Raw genomic sequence first — 6,157 nt, forward strand, 5'->3', positions numbered from 1 at the left:
GAGAGAGAGAGAGGGAGGGAGAGGGAGAGAGAGAGAGAGACTCTGCATAGCCCTGGCTGTCCTGGAACTCACTTTGTAGACCAGGCTGGCCTTGACCTCAGAGATCCACCTGCCTCTGCCTCCTAAGTACTGGGATTAAAGATATGCACCTTCACTGCCCATTGGACATTTTTAATGTATAGCTAAAACATGAAATTTACCATGATAACTACTGGTGAGTGGGCAGCTCAGTAGTATTAAGAATATTTCCATTTTTGTGCACTGAACCTTTTCATCTCAAAGATAATATTTAAAATCATTCTATAATTAATATCTTACTGGGGAGAGATAAGAGAGGATTTTACATCTATAAAAATATAGAAGATGCACTAAAAATAGAAAGAAGCAGATCAAAAAGTTGGGAAGCTTAACACATAACAGCAAAACTACAAAAAATAAAATAAGTTGAAACATACAGTTAAGGAATGCTAGGCAGATGAACAAAAAGAAACCAGGAGATAAAATATAAAAATCTTAGAAAAGTAGAAGTTGCAAAATCCTCAGTTCTGGGAAGAGAAAGGACAAAGGAAAGACACAAGGACACCAGGAAGACTTCCAGCAGAGAAGCTTGTACATCACCCAGGTCATGGGCGCTGTGTGGTTCTGGATCTGCTCCCCTCCCTCAGGATCAGACCTGTGGGACCCAATAGAGAGGGCTTTGCAGCATCTGGGCAGAGTTTACAGGATCGAGGAAAAGCCTAAAGGAGCATTCGTGGTGGATTAAAGGAAAAGCATATACCACAAAGATAACAGTAATACACAGAAACAAACAAACAAACACATTTTTATCAGTACAGTGTTATACACCTTTAACCGAAACATTCAGGAAGCAGAAGAAGACAGATCTCTGTGAGTTCAAGGCCATTCTGCTTGCTATAGTGAGTTCCAGCATAGCCAGGAATACATAGGGAGACTATGTCTCAACACACAACAAACAAACAATCAAAAACAAAACAAACACAAAAGGGTTTGTCTTATCAAAACCTGGAGGGTGGAATATGAAAGAGAACCTCTTCTACTGTGAGCGGTCAATTAAAAATCATGAAAATTGACGCTGAGAATTAGCAGAATGCACACTATAACGTTCAGTAGTACAGATGCTCCATGATCAAATGGAGCAGAATAGCCAGGGAGGAGTGTGTCTTGGGACAGCAGTGGTCCCTGGGGAGCAGGGCTGGGAGTACGGACAGGACTGGAAAGTGCTGGGGTTTATCATAAATGCTTTCTTAAAGATTTTATTTATTCAATGTATATGAGTACACTGTAGCTGTCTTCAGACACACCAGAATCTGTTACAGATGGTTGGGAGCCACCACGTGGTGCTGGGAATTGAACTTAGGACCTCTGGAAGAACAGTCAGTGCTCTTAACTGCTGAGCCATTTCTTCAGCCCTCATAAATGCTTTTTTAAAAACACACAACCTTTTATTGATTCTTTGTGAGTTTCACATCGCTCACCCCAGTTCTGATCATCTCCCCAGCTCCTCATAACCGCCCTTCACCCTTACAACCTCATCCCCCAAATAAAAAAACACACAAACTAACCAAAATAAACAAAACAAAACAAAACAAAGCATAGAAAATATCTCATTGTGTAAGCTGTAGTGTGTCACGGTGTGTCCCACAGTATACCCCTCTGTCCCCACATCTTCAGTTGCAAATGTTCTTTCCAATGAGTCATTGGCCTGGTTTGAGGTCTCTGGCTTCTGTGACACAATATCAGATCTTCATCGGAACTCCTCCTGGTTATCTTGTTGTTGCCCTGTGTCACGGAGATCCTGCAGCTTTGAATCAGCCGAACCAGCCCTTTTATGCATCCCAGCTGTTCTTAGATGATACAGATTTTAGGGTGGACCAATCCAGAGGCCTGGATCTGGGCCTGGGTGGTAGCTGCGTGGGTCAGCATGCAGTGCTTTCTCTTATCTGCACCACTCTCCAGCACTGCTCCAGCTAGACCCCCCTCAATGCCGCCATCAACAGGAAGCAGGGTCCCCTCTCCTGCTCTCACGCATTCTCACACCAGTTCACTCGAACCCACACCTCCAAAGACAGCTCCTCTGTGTGGCCCAGCAAAGGTGCAGGAGCCCTCTCTTCCAAGTGCTGCAGCCTACAAGGGTGGGGCCCGCTCTAGGCCTCTCACACCCTCTGGGCTGGCTCACCCATACCTTGGCCATCAGGGTCAGCTGCACAGTGTTGTCCGGGTGAGATGCAGGGCTCTCTCGAATGCTACAGCCAGTGAGAGGGCAGGGCTAGTGTCTCAAGCCCTTGGGACGGGCCTTTCTTGTTTGTTTGTTTGTTTGTTTTTAATTACAGCAGTCTCGCCTTTCCCTAGCCATGCTCCTGCTTGGTGAAGTTCAGCTCACATCCCCAGTACCCTCCCTACACATCCACCCTGCATCACTCACTGGCCTCTCTCCAGACATTAATCACTTTCAGCCACATCCTCCTCTGTAATCTGGCCCCCCAGCTTCTTCAATACCACACATCCCCAGTGGAGGTTCGGAAGAGTCTGTGTTTCTGTCTCTCATGTGTCGGAGGCAGTGTCAGGCTCCGTGACACTAAATGATGCACTTTGTTTCGTAAACTTCCACCAGGCTCACCCTCCAATTCTTTGCTCCCCTACTAACCCTTTCCTCCCCACAACCCCTATAGTTCCTGAGGCCTTGTAAGATTTACCTTTGGTTTCTGCTGGTCACTGTTTCAAGGTTCCAATGATCCCTGTATCACCGTGAATAGACCAGAACATCTGGTTCTCTCCACCCCCACCTCCATCCCAGACCCAAGGTTTTGTCCCAATCACAACACCTTGCCTGGGGCTCTGAGTAATCTATCCTTATATCCACCCACACAAGGCAACTCTGGGTGGCTATTCAACTCTATTCTGAGCCTTTCTCTCTCAAGGCCCTTGTTGCTCATCTCTGCTGAGTTCAGCATCCCTATATGATTAAAAAAATTTCTGAAGAGCCAGCTGGGTCCTTGCAAGGATAGGAAATAAAGCAGGTGGTTGGAGGAGGGGCACAGGGAGGAAGCCATGTACATTTTCCATCTTTCTTCTATGTATCCATTTGCTATTTACCAGCAGAAAGAGGGCTAGCCCAGAGACCTCCAACTCCCAAGCCTTATACGGGATGAGTCCCTCCTCCGCCACTAACTTCCCTGGGCAGACGCCACATCACATGCTGACAGCTAGGAGAGAATCCTTGTCGCTTTGAAAACCACAAAACAGACTTTGAATACTGCTTGTCCCTCCCTCCCTCCCTCTATCCCACTGTCTCCAGGCCACCACAGTCCCCATCCAAACTGTCACAGAGGAGGATGAGATTAGAGCCAGGCAAAGACCAGGCCTTGGAGAGATTCCTTGGCTGTCAGAGCCCTGCCCTCAGTCCTGGCCGTACTGACCAAGGCCTCCAAACACAGGGGGGGGAAGGCTGGGCTCAGCTAGATTTATGCCTCTCCTGCTTGGTTCTCACATCTCCTCTGCCCCAATCTGCAATCCTTCCCTGACCTTGACCTCGAGATGAGGCGATACAGCTTGGTCCTAGAAATGGCATCATGGGGAGTTTCTGTGAGAAGAGTTAGGCCTCAGGGTGAAGGGCCTGGGAGATGGCCTGATAAGAGTCTTGAACATTCTCCGTCCCATGATCCAGGACCCCAGAAGGTCCAAGGCGAAGAGGGCTTGGCTAAGCTACCCGCTCCCCAAGAGTGGAAATGGCAGAGACAGAATCAACTGGATCCCTGGAAGGCCCTCAGTCAGCTCCCTCTCTCCCACCGGGGCCACCTAGGCTCTGCACACCAGCCTCAGGGTGGCCATCGAGGGTCGCAGGGTACTCACGTGGCTCCAGGCAGTCATACTCCTTCACATGGAACCAAGGCCATGTTCCTCCCTGCCGTATTCCCAGGCCTCTACTCTGCCTTGTGGGGCTGCATGAGAGCCCCTGGCCCAGCTTTCTTTCCTTGACAAAGTCCCGCAAGGGCTTCAAACCCTGGACCGTCTCCCTTGCAGCTTCTCAGGAGATTTTGATGGTCATCTAGACTTGGTCTCAGGGTCCTGGCTTATGTCACTTCTAGGTCCTCAATAGCCTGCTTAGGGGTGGTCCCCAGTGACCAGTCCAGAGGGTGATCATGTCCAGCACTCCACTGCCAGGTACTGTGTTAAGGTGGAGACAGAAGGAGCAAGAAAGACATGTTTTAGCTGGAAAGACAACTCAGCACTTAAGAGCACTTCCTATTCTTGCAGAAGGCCTGGGCTCCGTTCCTAGCACCCACATGGTGGCTCACAACCCTCTGTAACTTCAGTTCTTGGAGATCCGAGCCCTCTATGGCCTCTGGCACTGCGTGTATGTGGTGCACGTAGTTACAAGCAGGCAAAACACTCATACACATAGATTTTTTTTTAATTTAAAAAATAAATAAAAGACTCTGCCTTTGCTGGGCGACTTGCCCACCTGGCAGCGGATCTTGCTCTGAGGCTCCTCTTCCACAGCTAGGAGTGAGTGCGTGTTGCTTGGTGGCTCTCTCCTGGTCACACTTTCCGTTCACACTTGCATATTCTGCTGGCCAAAAGATGGAGGTGTGCTGTACACACTGGCGAGAGGCAAGGATGGATTCCAGGAATGAGGCAGTGTTGAGGAGACAGGGTGATGGCTCCCCTGAGGCCGGGTCTGTTGCCTTCAGTGGACCCCTGGTCCTGCCTTTGCTTTAGAAAAGGCCATATCTCACCCTAACCCATGTATATATATGTACACACACACACACACACACACACACATACATACATATATGGCTTTGACATCACTCTCTCTGGCCAGACTAAACCGGCTGGGATGACCTACACCACACATATTGTATCAAATGGCTATGTAGGTGTCCCTATGTGTTTTCTATTGTTATTTGCTGTGCTGACAGAGCCAAGTGTTGGCAGGATATTTGATATTGTCATTGCTATGGCCCATTACCTGCTTTCTATATGTAAATGCATACACTATGCAGATGCCTCTGCATCTTTATTATTAAACTGCAAGCTGGTCCCTGGAAATCCCCACAATAGAAGCCCAGCATCGGTCTCTTTTGATTCCATTAGCTTGCGCTCCCCCCTCCCCATAGCCTCAGTATCCTCATCTGAACAGGGGCGACCTGTGCCTACTTCATGAGGCTGCTAAGGGGTCAAAGCATGCTATAGCCCAATCAAGGTGGCTGGTGGGGGTCTGTGCCCTGTCAATCACTAGTCACCAAGGTCCCTTCCCATTTGTTCTCCCCTCGTGCTTGCTCCCTCTCCACTGGGGCTTGGGAAGAGCAGAGGGAGAAAAAAGTAGGTGAGTCAACCTCTCTCTGCAGCAATGGCAGCTAATAGCCATGATGGACAAAGACAGCATCAGTTTTGAGTCACTCCCCTACATCAGCAGGGGTCTTAAGATATGGAGAGTGAGATTCCAGGGCAGGGCCTCACTACCTGTGTGACTGCACCCACTGTCTGTGAGTTAGGACACTGCTTGTATTTCTGGATCATGGCTTCCTCTCATGTCCCTGGGACCACCAGTCCTTTGGCCTCCCAGGCTGACGTAGTAGACACCAGGAGATAACCTTGGCCTCTAGCCCCGTTTCTTTTCTTGGACCCTCTCCATTCCTTCACGCTGTTATTACTGAACTTGTAGGTCCTGCCCGTCATTTATCACTGACTTTGGCTCCCAACTTGCAGACTTCCCTCACCCTGTTCCTTCTGTAATCCTCCCCAGTGACATCACTAACCACGCAGATGGTGACCTGGCTGTACCCTGACCTCTGAGTGGCTGATTGTGACAGCGTAAGCCAGCAGGAAATGCTGAAGCAGCAGAGGCTTTAGGTTCCTGCCTGATCTATAGTTTGACTCTGACACATTACTATGGTTTTACACAAGTTACCTGAACCTGTCACTATCTAATACCAGAACTATTCCACATCTGAGGCACTGAGGCATTACATGTACCAAATACTTACAGTAATGCCTACACAGTAGGCATTAGAAAGAGGTATTCACCTCCACACCCCAGAGTAGGGTATGTCTGGCTGCCTCTGCCTCTGCCTCTGCCTCTGCCTCTGCCTCTCTGCCTCTGCCTCTGCCTCTGCCTCTGCCTCTGCCTCTG

Source organism: Mus pahari, chromosome 5 (genome assembly GCF_900095145.1).
Source record: "Mus pahari chromosome 5, PAHARI_EIJ_v1.1, whole genome shotgun sequence".
Taxonomy (NCBI): Eukaryota; Metazoa; Chordata; class Mammalia; order Rodentia; family Muridae; genus Mus; species Mus pahari.